This window comes from Octodon degus, unplaced genomic scaffold (assembly GCF_000260255.1).
Source record: "Octodon degus isolate 3935 unplaced genomic scaffold, OctDeg1.0 scaffold00115, whole genome shotgun sequence".
NCBI lineage: Eukaryota > Metazoa > Chordata > Mammalia > Rodentia > Octodontidae > Octodon > Octodon degus.
In genome coordinates this window covers 2,563,509-2,583,664 of record NW_004524691.1, presented here as the reverse complement: position 1 = coordinate 2,583,664, position 20,156 = coordinate 2,563,509, and the positions used below count along the sequence as shown (strand labels likewise).

The 20,156-nt window shown below is 41.2% G+C and overlaps 1 protein-coding gene and 1 pseudogene across 3 annotated transcripts in view; both read right to left on the bottom strand.

The window, feature by feature from the left end:
• The window catches only part of Kcnab1 (potassium voltage-gated channel subfamily A member regulatory beta subunit 1), a 539,706-nt gene that overhangs the window by 187,836 nt on the left and 331,714 nt on the right, over positions 1-20,156 (bottom strand). The gene's annotated exons all lie outside the window — the stretch shown is intronic.
• LOC105743297 lies at positions 16,044-19,244 on the bottom strand (annotated as a pseudogene).

The window sequence follows — 20,156 nt, the reverse complement described above, 5'->3', positions numbered from 1 at the left end:
GCACAGCTGACTGAGATTTAATTCTGAGGAGTCTGGTTAGGAGAATAGTCCAAGGTAAGCAGTTTCAAGCTTCTTGTCTTCTTTTCCTTCCCGTGTTGGGAAGGTGTTGAAGGTGGGCAATACCTGTTTAACGTCACACTTCTTCCTATGCCTCTCAGCCTTCTGATGTCCCTACCCCTGCGAGTGCCGCTGCTTTACTGCTAGTAGAGTAAAACCTGCCTGGCAAGCTCGTTCACATGTGCACTATCCCATTTCAAGGCAGTTTTCATACAATGGAAGTTTTCTAAGGAGGACCAAACTTGACCTAAGAAGAGAGAGAAAAGAATTTCTAACACTGAGTTTCCTCTGCCAGAGTAAATAGATGAGAGGAGAAACCTATCCAGCATCTCTCAAACGATCTTCCCTGGCACACATCTACGTCACCTGCCACGTGATCACACTGCCTCGGCAAGCGCACCCCTTCCTACCTTCCTTCCCACACATTTCCTTTGCTAAATCGTTTTCTCATTTCCTCCTAATTCTGCTTTCCTGGAAATAGGTTCTTTTCCTTTTGTATTCTGCTTTACCTCTGTAAGTTTCTCGGAGAGCAAACTATTTCTCAAATAATCTGAGCCTGGGACTCAGAACTTGCTGAGAATTGAAGGAGAGTGGGTGATAAGACGGTGGGGCGGGGGTGGACTTTCCTCAAATCCCTTTTTCTCTATACGTAGCACTGTGGCAGCACTTGCAGGCAGATAGTTCCCTTCAGAAGGACCTTCCTAAAGTTTGCCATAATCTTCGCAGTCACTTCATGATACCTTGTGTGAGCCCAAAGTGAAGCAAATGCCGTATCAGCTTTAACGACTCAGGGTTTCATCCGTTTTCTTACAAGCTCCCATTCAATTCTGTGTTACCCGTTTTGAGCAAAAGGTCAGTGCACTAATTTAAACTGCAGGACAAAAAAACCAGTCTAACTACGTAACCCTTCAGGCAGGCTCTTCAAATAGGATACAGACCAGACTCCAGCACAGTATTTCCTGAAGCAAATCTGCTCTGAGACACATCTATCCTGAAAACAAACCACTCAAGTATTAAACATCCTTCAAACAGCATCTTGTCTAGTTGTCAGAACAGGAAAATTCAAAGTGGCCCCCGAGAGTGACAGACTGTGGCACCCCTGCCAGCGTCTGGAGATGGTGCCATCAAGCGGCGGGGCCACAAAGCTCAAATCCAGCTCAGGAGCAGAATAACGCTCCTGGAAACCACCCATGTCTGCCACTGCCTATCAGCTGGCACAGGAATCAAGCTGAGAATAGTTTTTTCTTCTTGGCTAGCATATTGAAATCTGTAAAACTCTTTCTGGAGAACAGAAGCTGTTGAGGGCTTATTATTTTTTTCCCCCTGACTTGAGCCAGAACACACAGAAAGAGCTTGAAATCTAACTGCCAACTACCGGGGTGGGGTGGAGAGAGTGTATATTCACTATGATGTTACTGGAAAGAAACAAAGTGGCCCATGGTCGGGTAACCAACTGTTCTAGTTTGCCCAGGGTTGAGGGATTTCTAGAGCGTGAGGCTTTCATTCTGACCCAGAATTGTTCTGGGCAAGCCAGGGTTGTTACTCACTCTAAAAGTGGATCCAGGTGGCCCAAATGGTAATACAAAGCTTAGCCTGATACTCACAAAAAGTTTCCAAATAGCAGAATGTTAAGGACACCTGATGTAAACACCTGACATGTGGCCTCACTGTGTCCTCAAGACACAACTTTTGCTTTTTTCCCCAGTTAAAGTCATAAATTTGTACTGAAACGTCACACATTTGTGCTAAGCCTGGGGGGCAATGATCTGAGTCTGGGGGCCTCATCAGATGCCAAGTTGGTGAATGGGTCTTACCAATCTTACCCAGGCCTCATCTTTACTACAGACAAGAAGGTACTGGATGAGCTGGAAGGAACTGTGTGACAGCAGAGGGTGATGTCCACTTCCTGCATTTCCTGTCATTGGAAACTTTCACGTTCCTGAATTGATTCTTTCCTAATTTGGGCTTGTGATCAACCCAGTTATACCTACTAGCTTTCAGAACATCCACTGATTTAGTTCATTGAGGAAGTCTATAAATTTCTTGTAGAACCTATTAAGCAAACAAGACTGGCGTTATGGCCCTTGGGTGACATGGTAACAGCACCTGCATGTGAGCAACATGGCCTTCCCTACTTGAGTGCCATCCTCCCCACACAGGAAGCTTCACTCCCTTCCCCATGGCCATGTACCATCCTCATGGTATTGCTAACTCCGCACAGTCTTGGCACTGAGTCACTCTTTACAATTGCACAACAACTGTTCTCATGTTTTCTCAGCTGAACATGCTCTTCCTCCTTTTGCTGAAATTCCATCCCATAGCCAAGCAGCTCAGGTGTCATTACTTGGCAGCAAAATTCTCCAGCCCCACTCTTAACATTAAATGCTCAGTATCTTCCACACTCTCAGGTCTCTTCTAGTGTAAAGGGACCTGATGTCTTCTATGATAGTGAGTCTACTGGAGGTCGATGTTTCCTTCAGAGGATTCTGCACCTCCACAGCAAGGATCATACCTTTTTTGTGTATGCTGCACCCTTAGCATCTTGCCTAATTCCTGTACCTATGTGATGTCAAATACATACCACTACCTAACACAGTTTTCATTTTCCTTATCTTATTTCTAGAGCCTAAGCTGTGCAAATACAGGCTGTTTTGTTGGATGTGATCATTGTTACCTGCCTGGTGCTTGTGGTAGATCTTAAGACTTAAGAGGAGGCTACTAAATATTTGTGCAATGATCTACACACAAAAGAAGACAGAGATTGGAGTCTTCCCAGCAGCCTTGTAACCTGGCCTGATAGCACCACCATGGAATGCATACACAAAGTCTTCCCAGGGCAGTTCAGCCAATGATTCAGCAAATCCCTTTGAACTATTCCCAGGGACTGCCTGGCCCTAAATCGTATATGAATCATGATCCCTATAGGTAGGAGCTTCCATAGCTCTGGGGATTTTCACCAAAATGGTCAGAGGCAGCCTTTGACTCCAGGATGACTCTCACACCTTCCATGAAGCTTTCAGAGATAACTTCTTTTTCTCTCCCAGGCCTTCTTCGCTCTGTCCTTGTCCCTTTGTTTCTATATTCTGTTTAAGCTAGTATGGCACTTGACTCTCCTGGTTCCTGGGCTTGAAGTCACCTTAAAGCAAGAGAAAATCCAACCAATAAACACACTCAGTATCAACAACCTCCCGGGCACTGTGCTGGTTTTAAGGACTCCAATGTGAACCAGTCTAGCACATTTCTCTCTAAGATACAATGACTACTGGGATAGTGGGGTGAATGCACACAAGAAAGAAAACAGAGAAGAAGGATCCATCATATGTTGAATGAATGAGCCCAGAGAAGGATTTAAGATGAAGTAGGGCTCAGACACACAGAAGGGCTGGCAAAAGGCAGAAAGCCCAGCCTAAGGAGGACCCAAACCATACGAAGAGAGTTCAGTGGCCAAATCCAACAGGCAAAATTCTTGAGTGAGCAAGGTCAAAATCTCCCTTCAAAATATGTCCTGATGTTGTCTGCCTTGTGTTCTCAGTAGACTTTAAGAGTCAGAGAAGCTCCTTAGAACAGTGCTCCTACACCCACCTCACCCCCCCCACTTCACCTTTTATTCTCGGACCTTGAGGTGCCCTCTTTATGGATTCATGCATGAGCCATCTTCTCTTCTAACCTGTGGAGCATTCTGAAGAGCTGAGTGTGTGGTCTGCACTCCTATCCCAGATCTGTTCTCACAACTTGGTTACAGCAATTGTCTTTTCCTCATAATCAGCTTGATTTGCTTTTTCATTTTTGAAATGTGTTTTGAAGATAAAGGCTTACTTACATCACATGCTCAGTAATCATGCTCATTCCCCAAGGCAGGCGTGCTAATCCCCATGCTTGCCAGCACCTTCCCAAGCACAGCCCTGAAGACCTTCCCCTGCATGTTCACACTGACAGCCCTTCTCTATGCAGCTCTACTGGGACCAACCATTCCTATCTGAAGAAAAGTTGAGGTAAATTATAAAAATAGGGAAATGCACTGAGAATAAACCAGCTTTTCTCAGCACTTTCTACATGCTCAGCTTGCTCTTCTGGGATCTTCACTGGTCCTTTTTCCCATAACTAATGAGCTTAAAAAGCTGTTTTCTCAGACCAGCACAGCTTAGGTTTTCCTTGCTACTGTCTCTCCTGTCACGCCTCTCTTCATCTCTTGGTAGGCGTGGCTTTCCTTTGGTGAAACTTACCTGCTGCCTTCCTGGCTCCTTGCTTCTGAGTAGAAGGGCTGGGCTCCGGGGAAGCTGCTGCAGAGCCGACTCTTCCTGCCAAGTCAGGCTTCCCACCTCACACCAAATGCAGGCAGCCAGCCTGCATTTCCTGTAGTCTCTCTTCACAAAGATTCCTATGCACTTATCACTAGTGATAGTGGACAATTCTTTATTTATTTCTTGTTTTATGACACAGAAATATTGTCTGCTTTTCTGTGAACAGCATCTTGATTTCCCTCCAATTGAGTAGCTCAGCCAAGACCACTCACAGCCAACTCCAGAGAACCAGGATGTATGAAAGCACCTCCGACCTAGTGAAGCTGATGCTGGTGCCCCCCGCCTCTGTACCTGTGCCTCTCTCTAATAGGAAGGCCAAAGGCAGATGGAGTCTCTACCCTCAACCATAAAGGCCAATATTTCTACTGCAGTTTCCATAAGGCTTTTGGACTGGAGCTATCTAGTGTCAGGAATTAAACCTCAGTATTGTACTATCTAAAAAATGATGTTTGATAAATAGACACTCACTATATGCTGTCACCAATCATTCAAGGTTTCTGAACAAATGACATGTTCTTAGGGTATAGTTCAGTGCTGAAGTATACCATAAGTATACCTCACTTCCTGAAGCCTCTCAGGAATTCATGACAAGATTATTGAGGAGAGAAGACAAAAGGTAGTCTTGTTCCTCACAAAAGAACACTGACAGCAGAGACAGAGAACCTGGAGGTTAAGAACAGGAAACTTCTCAGAGACCCACTCATTTTGTCATCTTGTGTTAGGAGGAAATTGAGACCCAGAGAGGTTAAGTGAACTTCCTGGGACCACTCAGCTGGTAGGTTTCTTGACATTACCTTCTGGGTGGTGACATTTAAGATCTAATCCACTCAAAGTTCACAACACTGAAAGGTAGGCACTATTATCAATCTCGTTTTATAGATGAAGAAACTGAGGTACAATTAGGTACCTGTTCATGGAAGGAAGAACCAAGAATCTATCCTTGGCCGTTTGGCCCTCTTCGCTTTGCCTTCTTCTGGATTTCCCATGAGCCACTCTGGGTTCACAAAGCACAGTCAGGGAGCTGGTTGGTCCCTTGGTCGACTTGTGTGCATCCGATTCCCTGCTGCTCTCCTTGCATTAGGACTCCCTGCTCTGACCAATACCTGAGGTAAGTTAAATTGTGTTTGTTTCTGCTTGCAAACGCAAAAACAGAGAAAGATTTTGGTCCCAGGCTGATGGCCCTAAGGTATGACAGCATACCTTACACGTATGCTGTCGGCATTCCTCTCGTGGAGGGCACACTCACAGGCTCAGAGACACATTGGAAGATGGAAATAAAAGTCATCGCCCAGCCTGACAACACAGCCCACTACACAAGCTAAGTGGTTTTTTGTTTTTTTTTTTTTATAAAAATTCCTTTGTTATTCTGTGACAACACAATTACTTTATATTTTACATTTAACTTCCAAGCACAAATTTATAGGCTATAAACATCTAAGTTGCCCTTCAGCTTTTGTAGCCTGCATTTTGAATTTCTTGATTTCTTTCAGTGGTGAGATCTTTCCAACTCTGAGGCCTTGACTCTCACTTCCGGAAGCCTCTCCAATTTGTTCTTTATGGAAATAAAGATGAGATTAAGCTCTCCGTTTAAGGGTTGGCCACAACAAGGGTGATTAAATCTGTCCAGATTTCATATACTCTGGCTCAATGGAAAATTCCGAGGCTTTCCTGGTATTCTCCCCCCACCAGACTGTAATTGTTTTTCAGTGGACAAAATTGCTTTGTGGATTTGTCCTGTTCTGCTGGCATGAAATAACGCAAGGAGACAGTTTCAGCTGCTCAGCTGCCGTGAAATCTTGTGTCTGGCCTGAGAAATTGAGGACTGCCTGCATTTTCCAAGCCAGGAGGTTGCTAACTAGTCAACTGCTGCCCTTCTAAAATCTACACAAAATATACCTTCTCTGTTTATGTGTACTCTGCAACATCTACTGAATGTTCATTGTGTGCCCAGCATGGCCCTAGGAGCCCAAGTCTCACAAGGGAAATACCAAGAGGGGGAGAACTTTTAACAGCAGGGGCTCATCAAATCATCAGACTATCCTGCACTGTTCTCTCCCAGGTTAACCCTAAAGCATTCTACTTTCTGGCTACACCAAATCTATTTTATTCCCCCAAAATCACTCTGTTTCTTTTGGCTATTGACCTTTTCTGGAGGGTCTTCCTCCATGTGGAGAACTCCTATTCATCCATTTAAACCCAGCTCAAAAGTTCATAAATAATAGCTCACACTTATTGTGTGCCATGTGCTAAACCTCTCACTTTTACTAATGCAGTGGTTCTCAGCACCCAATCTTCCGACATTAGTGATATCTGAGCGCTTGCTAGAAAGGCCAGTGGTAGAGGCCTACACCAGATCTATTGATGTAGGGAGATTGATCCTAGGAATCCGGCTCACCACGTCCTCTGGATGATTCCGGCATACTCTCAAATTGGAGAACTGCTATTTTAACTCAACCCTTAAAAAATTAGATAATATTATCTGTGTATAGCTAAACTGGGTGAGGGAAGAGATTAAGTAATTTACCCAAGGCCACACTGCTATTCTATTATTCATTATGGTGGTCCCTTAGAATTTTATTTTTTTCCGTGAAAAATTCCCTTTTTTTCCCCCTCTAAAATGCTCTTTCTGTACTGCCGAGCATGTTGTATCCCATCTCCCACTGTTTATTATATGGAATAAGGATTTATTTTTTCCTCCTTGAATGCCTTCAGGGCACTTTTGGCTGGCTGGAGTGTTGTGGGGATCGAACTACAGCAACCTGAGGCTGCCAGCATTGTGGAAGCAGCCACTTAAAGAACTGAGCTAGGGCCAGGCCCCTCTCCCACTGTTTATTATACCATAGAGTAAATAACTGTGTTCTTGTTTGCCTGAGACCAGTGAGGTCCTCTAGTCTGGGTTCTTCAGGTAATTCTCATTAACCCCAGGTCTGGTCTGGTTAGATAGCTAGTGAAATTTGCTTATCATTCAAGCAAAAATTGAAACAATCACAAGATTTTAGAAACACTGCCTTGCAACAAATTTGGTTTGCAGTCATTGTCTGTATTCCCTAAGGAGCAAAGATACACAGATTTACCGTGCTCATCTGATCACCTTCTGGATGTTGAAGTTATTTTTGAGAGGAATACTGGCTTGGGTTCTGCTTAAATTACATGCAGAACTAGGCTGACCATTACAATTCATTTCAACACCAATTGGCTGTGCTGAGTATTTATCGTATGTGAAATACTGTGAAAATGAAGGGGAAGATTTAATTGGCTTTTACTAAAATGGATTAGCGTTGTAGTAAATTCGAGTTCTAATTTCTTTATTTTTTGACAACATGGAGAACAGGTACTTTAATCTCCCTCCTCTCAGATTGCATTCCTATAATTCTTCAAAGCCTGTTGAAGATACTAGTCTGAAGCATTCCTGTTTTTCTCTAAATAAAGTTGTCCCAGGAATGAAACACTGGTATCAGCAGGTACGATCATCTCAAGAGGAAGAAATGACGTGTTAACTTGTTCAGAGTATTTTAATAGAAAAACAGATGTAGATGTACTGGGAGAGGGTTGATTCCTACTAACGCAACCTTACTGAACTTCCACAATTTGACTGCACCCTCAAGACAATCCTGTGTGAGGGGTGTTCATCTGCAATGAAGGGTGAACCGAGTCACAAATGGTCAAGATCATTAGGCTTTTCTTGACCCCCTCCTTCTTGTGACACACCAGGTGTTTCATACCTTAGCCTGAGCTCCCTGAGGGAACACGTGGTATGACTTTAAATTACAATTTTCATAAGCACCTCCCTGGCAAGTGCAAGGTCCTGAGTTGGATCGTTGACACCAAAAAAAAAAAAAAAAAAAAATCTGTAACAGCTTTGTTAAGAGGTAGTTCACACAACATAAAATTAAACTGCTTTAAACATTAAAAAAAAAAAAAAGACAATCCTGTGTCCACTGCTGACCACATCTTTTTAGAACAAGGAAACAGATGCTCAAGAAGTTAATGTCACAAAGTCACATAATTGGTAAGTGGCAAGTCTGAGATTTGAACCCAAGCCTTCCACCTCCCAAGGCCATGCTGTTATCTATAATTCAGAGAGGTATAATTTCCCTGTCTTTCCAGTGACCTGTTTCGACCTCAAGTGTTTTGAATGAGTGAACACCATCCAGAACCCTCCTCCCTCCCTCCCTCCCTCTTAGTGCCTCAGGGCGTTATAAACAAGTCCTCAGAGGGCTTAATCTTCTAATCCTACTACTGGGTTTTTGGCATCACTGATTTTTTTGTTGCTAAAAGATATTTGCAGGCCACATAATACATTTCACAAAACAGATGTTTGTTGACTTTACAGTGGCGTTACATGCTGATAACGCCATCGGAATTTGAAAATACAGTAAGTCAACAATGCATTTAATACACCAACCTACTGAACACTGCAGCTGGGCAACACAGTCACTGGGGTGTCCGCTGTTCACCCTCGTGACCAGGCGGCTGAGCAGGAGCTACGGCCCGCTGCTGCTGCATCCTGAGAAAGCATCTTACAGTGGAGCATTAGCCAGGAAAAAGCTTACAATTCAAAATGTGAGGTACAGCTTCTACTGAATGCATGTTTGTTTTATACCACCTTAAAGCAAAAGAGTCCTAATTTGAACTCTCTTACATTGCCGTCTGTGATTTACAAGTGACTGTACTTTGCAGGCACAGCTTCATTTCGAGGCTCTCCCGTGCTGGTGGGTTCTGCGGATGCTTCATCACGCGGCCCCTAAACCTGCGTCTGCCTGCAGCTCCGACTGCGGTGCCCCGACTTGGGCGCGTTGGTGCTGACAGCGGAGAAGCTCTGGTGCAGGCAGCGACCCAGCTGAGGGGCAGCGCCCATGAGAACGCAGGAGGGGGCGCCGCGGGCCCGTCAAGGGACACCACAGTGCGAGCCTGTCCGTGGGGTGGAAGGGAAAGCCTTCTATTATCCCTATTTTATAAAATTTCATTTATAATTTTATATACTTATAAAATTATAAATGAAATTATAAAATTATTCTTATATTTTATAAGAATAAGCTTGCCAGAATGGAAATAAAACTAATGACATTTAAAACGTCTTCCATTCTTCTAAACGGATTTGATTGTATTTTTATATTTGTAAGAATAATGTGCTATGATGTTATGATTGCAGCAATTTGGAAATTCAGAAAAATATTGATATGAGATGAACGTGAAGATTTGAATATAAATTGTATATAAAAACCCTATAAATTTTCTTCTCTATTAAATGACATTTGTTTAAACTTAAGTACATTGCTCATAGGCGATTACGTACATAAGTCTAAAATTTCCTATGGATTCTGTTTTCTAAAGGTGGTAAAGAAGCAGTTTGCATAAATTCAGGGACCTCTCCCACACTCAAAGTTGGGTTTAAAACATACATTTATACATGGTGAGGCTTGCTAAAAGAAATACGCTAGCACTTCTTTTTGCTTTCTTTCTTCTTCCCTCTCTTTTAAAATCCACGTTTGCATGTTTACCACCCACACTTTGTACTTTTGATTCACATAGGATTGGAGAGAATAAAAACATGAAATACTCTAAAATCTAGATAACTACCCATAATAGAAGTGAATAGATATGCTTCTCTTATACATGTAACAGAAATGAATACATGTGCTCCCAAAAAGGTACGCAAACAACCTCACAGTAACCTTACTTATAATAGTTCCAAACTGGAAACAACCCTAATGCCACCAACAATAACGTGAATGAGTGAGCAGTGCTATATTTATACAATGAAATAACATGCTGGGATGAAAAAGAGAAACTACTGATATGTGATGTAACAGGATGAGTCTCAAAAACATACTATGTGAAAGACACTAAACCTGAAAGGACACCTTTTCTGTGATTCTATATTTATTAATTTCAAGAACAGTCTGACATATGCTAACAGAAGGCAGAGTCTTTGTTCCCTGCAGACAGATGGTATTGACTGAGGAGGAGCTCAAGGAAGGCTCTGGGCTTATGCAAATGTTCTAGGTTTTGACCTCCCTGTGGTACATGAGTGAACAAATAATAAAATGTATCAAGTTGTACATTGAAGAATCGGGCACTTTGCCATAGATTAAAATATTGAAGAAGGAAACAAAGAAAGAGCTACAGCAAGACAACCTATCAATGCTTTACAAGAGCCTTGGAGCCATGACAACCCAGCATTCCGTTTTCTGGGGAAGAAATCCTGGTGGGAAATAGATGAACACCAGATAGCTGTCTTCTCACTACCATGACAGAGGTTTTCTCTCCTTGTAAGTTCTCGTTTCAACCTGGGGAACACACAGAGCAGGTATGTACCATCCTGGTACTGAATGTGTGCTGATTAACTAGTCTCTGAGATCACACTGAGTAACTAGGAGAGCTGGAGTGGTATTCCAGACCTGCTGGCGCCAAAGTGCCTCATTTGCCAGTCACCATGCTTCTATTATAAATCAAACTTTATTTGAAAATAAAAGTATAAAAAGCAAAAGGCAAATCTTTGTCCAAACAACAACATCAACAATAACCACAAACAACAAAAGGTAGAAGTGGGGCTCATCTGAAGACATTCTGGCCACTCTGGGGTTTCCAGGTGAAACAGCCCCGGAGAGAAGGGCAGTGCTCTCTCCCTAGGATGCCTTCCCACCCGAGCTTTGCCAGGTACAGTATGGGATGCCCAATTAAATTTGAATTTCAGATTCAAGCAACTAATGCATTTTTATTATAATTAGGCCCACTGTACTGCATGAAAGATACTTGTACTGGAAGATGAGTCTATCTGAAATCTAAATCCAACTGGGCTTCCTGTATTTTTATTTGCTAAATTTGGCACCTTATCCATTTCTGCCCTATATTTTCTGTGACACCTGCAAGTCCTAGAGCTGTTCAATCAGAACTTAGGTTTTACTGCACAGAAATATGTGTACAGACAAAACCTCGAGAGCAGCTTTGATGAGTTTTGGGTTTGGAATAGGGAAAGGGGCCCTGGAGGGAAATTTAGCCACCTACGATTTTGACTTGTTCATTATTTGTGAAAATATTGTTCTCTTTCAGGAACAGATGAGAAAAAAGATCTGTTAGTTTTGTAAGTGAATCTATGGCAAGGTTCCTTTTATTTCTGATGTATTTGCTCCTGGTGTGCAAGACAGGGACAAGTGCAGATGAGGGGTTAAACACTGGACCATTCTTGGGTCTTCAAAATGCCACTGCTGCATCAATCTGCAGTTGGCAATTTGTCAAGGAAAATGAAAGGTATCCTCAAAATGCCAACTGCTAAAGCAACAACAGTTATAATTTTGAATTATCGATTTGGGGGAAGGGAGACACACAGGGAGACTGTTGTTTCTTATTCTCTAGATAGCTTGTTCTATTAAGTAAAGGGCTTGCATTAGGTAGTTGGACATCTCTGAGATGCATTTTCAAGGGAAGGCAGTGGCTAAGGTACTAATTACTAATTTGGGTGAACTATAAGAATATCTGAAAGTTTCCATTTAAATTTGTGAATCAAGTCCAGGTATTGAATTAACTATGAACATGACTTTCTGTTTCTCTCCTAAGATTCCAAAGCAGGAGTCCTTTTTTTGTTATTTTTTAATAACATTAAGCCTATCTTTAGCAGCTAAAGAATATTCTTCTTGGGAACTGGTTTAAATTTTAAATGCAACAACACTTTAAAATAAGATATATATGACCTATATATCATGTGGGCTCTCACAGTGAGCAAGTTCCCTGTTTGAATGTTATTAAAACAAAAATAAGATGCCAAGATACTGGGTCTCTGTCCTCACGAGTAAGGATTCCAAAAAATGCCTGTGAACATGGACTCAGGTGACAATATAGCAGACTGTGCTGTAGGTGGGACTCTAGTCAATGAAAGAGGTGAGATGCTGGGAGTTCTCAATTCCCAATTTAGAGTTCTTCCTCAGATGACCTCCAAGGACATTATGGCTGTTGAGAGGTGGGAGCCGGAGGGCAGGTCTGCCATCCAGAGGGGTCTGTCACTTACAACTTTGTCAAGCTCTGCAACCTTGGAGACTGAAATTCTGTCTTTATTTTACTTAAATTCTTTAAATGATTATTGAGCATCTATCACATCTCATCCCTTTTCTAGGCAGGAGAAGCACAGCAGACAAGGAGACTAGTGTCCCTATTACTGAGGAGTGGTCTCTCTTATTGCAGGCTAAGAGGCAGGTAAGCCAGCACATAAGCACACAATTTCACATTTTTCTTGCTGCCTTGCTTTTAGCATCATACTTTTTAAATTACTGTATTTGTCAGTTTTCCTACATACCCAAACCCACAGTTTAAAGAAGGAAAGGTTTAATTCGGCTCCTGGTTTCAGAGGATTCAGCCTGTCATTTAGAGCCACTGAGGCAGAAACACCATTACAGAGGGTGTGGTACCGCGAAGCTGCTTACTTAGCTCATGCCAGCCAGGAGACAGAAAAGGGCAGTGACACCACAGAGCAAGTAGCTGGGGTGACATAGAGCCCTCAGGGTCCTACCTACACATGTAGACACACCCAGAAGTGCGCTTTCCTTGGTGTTTCTTAAGCCAATGAAGTCATACAGCATGATTAACTGTCACAGTTACACAAAGTTGATTCTGAATGCCATTTATTTTTAATGCTATGGGAAAGAAGAAAAGGAAAGTCTCAAAAAGAAAACAGTAAACTATAAATGTCTGCCATTTTCAATCTTCAATATTCATGAAATGCCATATTGCTTACACGCTGCTTCTTGCCTTGGAGTTCTCTCTCAAATGGCGTATATTGTGATAATTGTGCATCCGTTATCATGATTTTAACTACTTTTGAGGCCAAAACCTACTTTATTTTATTCACTTTTTATTTTATTTTATTTTTTATTCACTTTGTATGTTTAAGGAGACGTGTAATTATTAATGAAAAAGCCTTAAAAACACCCCACCCATTTTTTCTCTCTGTTCCAGAACTTCTGGATAGTGACATTAGCTGATAAGCAAGACAAGCACTTTTGGGCACCAGCTCCCACATTAGCATGCTCTCAGGGTTCTCCTCAAGTCTCTGTTCCAGTGAAGGCTTGAGAAACTTCAGAGAACCAACCAAGGCTATGACGCCACCCAAACCCACTCTTGTAGGCAACTAGAGAGTAAACTTGGCTCATTATAAGACTAAACTGAGCATGCTCAGAAATGTATTTGTCAATCTTCATGGCCTTGAACTGAGCATACTCACAACTGTTTGTCTTCTCCATGTTAACCTTTTGAACATGGCTGAATTACCTTGAGTAGAGTATGCCTAGATACATGTCCACCATCTTTCCTTCTTGCATTATAATCTCTTTTTTTTAACATTATAAGATATATTTATTATTTTTCTGACCAAAGTGCAATGATTTTTAAATCTTTTTAAACAAGTAACTATGAAAAAAGTATTCCAGAAAATAAAATATAAATTGGAAATCTAACCACTAGATTGCCTTCTACAACTTTACTCTAACCATATATTTAAGCTAGAAACAAACAAAAATCTCATGATCAGAAATTTTGGGACACCGCTGAGTTATAGGATGTTACAGTACAGGTTCTCTTATGTCCTGAGTCCTCACTGACCTTGAATGGCTAGGGCCAAAATGTTGACTATCCTTGCAGCCCTTCTTTTTCTCTAATTTTTGGTCTGTAAACTTAAGTTGTTAACTCTCCAGAAGAGAAGATTAATGGTATTATTACCTTATAACATAGGCAGTTGAGCTTAATGTCACTATCTGTCTGAATAACTTATATATAACTTGGAACAGGTATTTTCCATCAAGTATTGATATGCTAAACTTTAAATCTCTACTGAATGTGAAGAAAAAATAATAAAAATATTTTAAAAAATAGGACTAAACAATTACATATTTTCACATGGAGAGTCACATGGAGAGAAAACATTCTCTCAGGCTTTCACAGAGAGCACATTGGCCAAGCAATGGCTGTGACTCATCCACATGGCTGACACTGACAAAAGTTCTATAATCTGAGGTACAGGATCTCAGGATAAATCCTGAGGGGATTTCACTGACCTTCTCAGACCAAAAGCTACAACTCTTGTTGCATAGGTCCTGCTTTACCTTGGTCTTAACCATCCGGCAGGAAAGTATCAAATTGACGTACAAAAAGTAAAGCCATATTAATATGCTGATCTGTAAAGGGCTCAAATCAACAACTTCTGACATTGCCAGTCCTACGGATAACACACTACTATTATGGACTACTGGACTATATTGGATTATTTCACTGAATTCATGCACTCACAATATTTAAATGGCAATGGAATACTCATCTCTGACAAAACTAAACAAAAAAGGAGGATATAAATATTAATATGCTGATCTGTAAAGGGCTCAAATCAACAACTTCTGACATTGCCAGTCCTACGGATAACACACTACTATTATGGACTACTGGACTATATTGGATTATTTCACTGAATTCATGCACTCACAATATTTAAATGGCAATGGAATACTCATCTCTGACAAAACTAAACAAAAAAGGAGGATATAAATGGACCATTTTGTGTCTGTATATACAAAATACTTAGGATAGATATACAGCTACTTTCTCTTAATGCAGTGAGAAGAAAGATTTGTTCTAATAGTGTTTGGACAGGGTATCATGTCTGCATCTTGTACTATGAATAACTACTATGAAGACAACAATATGCAATGTATTAATTATTGTAACTGTCCTACTAATCTGTTTTGAAACTGTTTTACCACTATTTGTTTCTCAATAAAATTAATTAAAAAAGAAACAAATAAAAACCTGAATTGCTACTAATGTGAGAACTGAATCATTTCAGCCTAAACCTAGCACATGCATTGCAAGTGTTTACTTCTACCAATTGTTTTGATCAGTTTGACTATAAGCAACACCATATAACAAGGCAAAAGGAATACAGTCGTTACATGTGATCTTTGCCATGCATCCTCCAATTATGTCATAATAAGGCTGACAATTCTGTCAGGTGCTGAATCCCTTGTGAACCCAACCCAAACCTTGGAAGCAAAGACTTGGCCTATCATACAGCTCTGCAAAAGGTGTAGTAACCTAAGTTTTATCTTTCTATAGGAAATGTTCAATTATTTGTGGACCAAAATATTAAAACATTGCTAGCAATCTATTTTTTGAGTTTGTTTATCAAACAGCATATGTAAGAACTGACTACACAAAAAGTTTCTTTAAAATTTGGTCCACAAATTCACTCAGCAGGTTAGAATTTGTAACCTGCAAGTACAGGAATTAGGAATCTCTAATCCTAACATGTTGTAACCCCATTTTTTGTTTTGTTTTGTTGAGACAGGGTCTTACTATGTAGTTTTGGCTGGCCTTAAACTATGTAGCCCAGGTTGGCCTTGAACTCGAAACCAATCCTCCTGCTTTAGCCTCCTGAATACTGGAGTTACACATGTGGTCACCACTCCCAGCTGTCAGGCTGTTAATTATTAAAGGGATATAATATGCATACTAAAAATTTTGCTCTCAGAAAACACAAACTATAAAAGGGATAATCTTTTTAATAAAAACTGAGAGCTAGCTTATACCTTTGTTTGGTGAGCACCGTAATAACTAAGGCCAAGTTAAACCTGAGTTCACTATCTACTCATGTGACCAAAACAATAAAATAAAAAATTTAACATCTTACAATATATTTTCTAGCCATTAATTAAGATGTAATTTTGAAAGATTAAAACTGCCTTAAAAAAGGATTGGATAGCAGCTATCAAAGCATTATTCAAGCATAATTTCAAAGATGCTTCAGGTTCAGAGTTAGCCTTCTTTATCAAAAATCTTCACAACTTCATCAAGCACTTCATCAACAGATCTGGACGCGACTATTTTCTTGATTTTTCCCATTTTTTCACATAAGTCAATAATTGGCTTCATTGACTGAAGGTAAGTCTGGACCGTCTTTTCCAGGCTCGATCTGTTGTCGTCACTTCTTCCGCTACTTTTTCCCTCTCAAGACATCATTCAGCACAGATCTCATTATTACAGTCAAAAAAAGAACAAAGGATACATCCGCTTTCCCGTCCGTGGTCTTGTTCCAGCCTTGAAGGTTGTCTGGATTTCTTGGAAACCCATCCATCAAGAATTCATTCTTCTGGGAAGTGGCAGCCCTTGTTTGATCCATTTCCCTCTTTAATAAGCTGCACAATCTTCCCTTCTTGAATGTACTTTCCAGAGTTCACCATACTGTGACTCTGGGTTGTTCCTTTTATCACGAAGTTCTGCAGAAAGGTGTGTGTAGCCATATTTATCCACGATGCAGGCGCACTCGTTCCCCTTGCGCCGGGACGACCAGCGGCTTCATGAGGCGAGGAACGCAGCGAAGCGCTGGCAGGTCAGCGGCGGGAAGCTCGGGCTCACAACGTGCAGCAGCCGGCCGTGGCAGCCGCTCCACAAACACCACGGCCCTGACAGCAGAGGGGAAAAAGGCAGGTCCAGCCGCAGGCAACCTCCTTGCCCTGCACTATAATCTTTTTTTAAATTATTTTTTAAATTTTTTATATTAATTCTATTGAGAAAAGTAGCAATGAGAGTTTCAAAACAGGTTAGTAGGACAGTTACAATAATACACTGCATATTGTATTCATAGTACAAGATGCAGACATAATATCTTGTCAACACTATTAGTTCAAAGCTTTCTTCTCATTGAACTAAGAGAAAGTAGCTGTATATCTATGCTATTTTGTACATACAGATATATATTTTTTCACTGCAAAATGGTCCTTCATTTATATCCTCCTTTTTTTGTCTACTTTTTCCCCATAATTTTATTGAGAAACAAATAGCAATGAGACAGTTTCAAACCAAATTGGTAGAACAGTCTCAATAATTAACACATTGCATACTCTCTTCCTAGTGGTTAATTGCTGTACAAGATGCGGACATGATATCCTATTTACAAACACCATTAGAACAAATCCCTCTATTCATTAAGAGAATGTAACTATATATCTATCCTAACCACTTTGAATACACAGATACAAAATGGACATTCATCTGTATCCCCTTTTTTTGTTAAGTTCCATTATTTGAATATCTATAGATGTGTTAACTCAGCAAAATATTCTAAAAGAGTCCAGTAGCCCTTAATAGTATTGGGTCTTCCGTTTCACTCGCAATGTCAGAAATTGTTGACCTGAGTGCCCTACAGCTCAGCATAACACCATGGCTTAACTTATACTTTGTTTTTATACTTTTCTGCTGCACTGTAATCTTTAAACTCAGCATGGTCAAGGATATGCCCGGCCAAAGTTCTTCCCTATATGAGTATGTATAGTCTCCTGCAGTAAAAACTCCATGACTCCATCCCTCAGAGAATATTCTCTTGGCCTGTTGCTGGTAATGTCTTTCTCCACTGTTTTATCTCTCAGCTGTATCTTTTGGCCTCTCACTCACCAAGATGTAAGCCCACTGCTTTTTATTACAATGAGTCTATCTCCTCAGGCTATAGTGTTCATCCCTTAGACTTTCCCAATCTGTGCAATTTCATATGTACAGTTTTTAAAAACTTGTTTTCCTTGATTACTCTGATTTGCATCCATGAAGTAAACTCCTGGAAATTAGAATCCTGTCTGTTCAAAATCATTTTGGAAGCTGAGAGCCAGGGTCAAATACTTTACAAGATAATAAGCAATGGTGAATAGTAATTCAAGATGAAAGAGCTCAGACTTGATAAAAAGCTTTGATTTGTCCTAGTTCACAGCCATCCCCAAATCACCTCCAGCAAAAAAGCACAATGCACAGAACAGCAGGATCCTAGACTAACAGGCAAGTGAAAAGAAAATATCTGAATATGAAAGCATGTAATCACTGTGATTTCAACCATGAAAAATGCAGGTAGAATAAACACTGGATGGGATGCTAGGAGAATCTGAAGGAATTAAAATGCCTTAATAATATTAACATTTTGTGAGGCTAAAGGGAGCTCAGGGGCAGTTAGCCTTTTCTTAGGTCCGGGGGAAGACAAGCCTCCGGCACTCATTTGTCAGCAGACCTATCTCCATACAGGCAAGAAACTTAGCACTGCTGACGTTGTTATGCACCAGACCCTTAGACATCACCCATCAGTAAGTATTTCAATCACCCTATGAGACAAGTACCATTCTCCCCATTGCATTCATTCATTTTTCCATTCTTATAACAAAATGCCTGAGGCTGGATGGTATATAGAAAAGCTTATGCAGTTCACTGTTTTGGAGGCAGAGAGCTCAACACCAGGTGACTCCATTAGTTCAGCCTCTGGTGAGGAGTTCAGATAATGGGGAACTTCCTAGTGGGACCTTGCCCAAGACACTGAACCAGGGAGAGATTTGAGGTCTGGGTTATACTTTCATAAGAGTTTACGCTCTTGGGAATGAAGTAGAGTCCCATGCTCTCTTTCAAGGGGAACATCCCCAGTGATTTAATCACCTCCCACGAGGCCCTCTCTCTGAAAGGTGCCACTACCTCAGCACTGCCAAACTGAGGACTGAGCTACAACACTTGAATCCTGGGGGACAAATCATGTCCAAGCCACAGTGAGCAACTCAATTCAATGTCTCCCATTTCATAAGCAAGAAACTAAGAAGTCAGGCAACATAGGGTCACAATGTGAATAACAAGGTCAGAATTCAAATTGAGGTTATGTTCACATAAAGCCCTACTTTTAACTTATTTATCATATAATCTAGCTTTGGGGCAAGTGTCCTGGCTCTGGGACAAAAACCACAGCCTGAATTTCCCCTTCCCAGCACAGGCCTCAGCTTCGCAGGCACCTTCCCTATACGCCATCTCTGGAGAAGGCGGTCCAATCTTCACCAGTAATGGACTGTGTCTGATGGACAGCTTTGATGTTAGCCTTTTCCTGGCTGCCATCTCTCCCATCTTCCCTCCTTTGACACCTATTGCCTGGTAGCCAGTATAAAGATACTTCAAAGGAAATAGATATTAAACTATTTTTCATTCAGATGACTATGTTTGTGCTACAGCTTTAAATCACACAGAGGCATTTCCATTTCTATCCTAACGGGCCACCTGCTCTGATTACTTCCTAATATGTGTTCTTATGAGTTGACAATCACTCATTATTCTTCAAAGGACTCGGCTTCATGTTTAGCTGAGGTCCATTGGAGAGACTCCTGACATGAAAAATGGACTGCTCTTAACTGGAACTAAGCACATCACCCTGGTGCTCAAGCACACCTCATTTATCACCCACACATCTCAGTTGCTCCAGGAAGGGAAGGGGCTATACAAGCTTACTCTTCACTGTACAGTTCAGCCAGAGCCAAAGGAACAGAACAGATGGCCTATGAAACTCCCTTCAGAGTGATCACTCTGTGCCCCTTTGAGTTGTTGCCCTGGTGGCCTCTCTTGGAATTACACAAATTGAGTAGGGAGTAATCAAAAGATCTTGAGAGGGTGCTAAGAAGTGTGGGAATGGGGAGGAAAGATGATTATTCAGTTGCCAAGTGCATAGTACAGTGCATCTAAATTGTTGCACTGGATTTGCAGGCTGTCATTTCTATTAGTGGTTGAAATAGAAACAGTATCATCTAGTGTTGTGGAGTCTTGACTGATAGCATTCTAGTCTATTGTCATGGAGAATGTGGATTAACTTGAGATCTGCACCATTCTATGTAGTTGCATTGTAAACATCCTTTCTTCTTCTTCTTCTTTTAATGTATTTGGTACAGGGTCTCACTAAACAGCTCAGACTCATAGTGATCCTCCTGTTTTCAACCTCCCCAGAGCTACAATTACAGGTGGGCACCACCATGCCTGGTC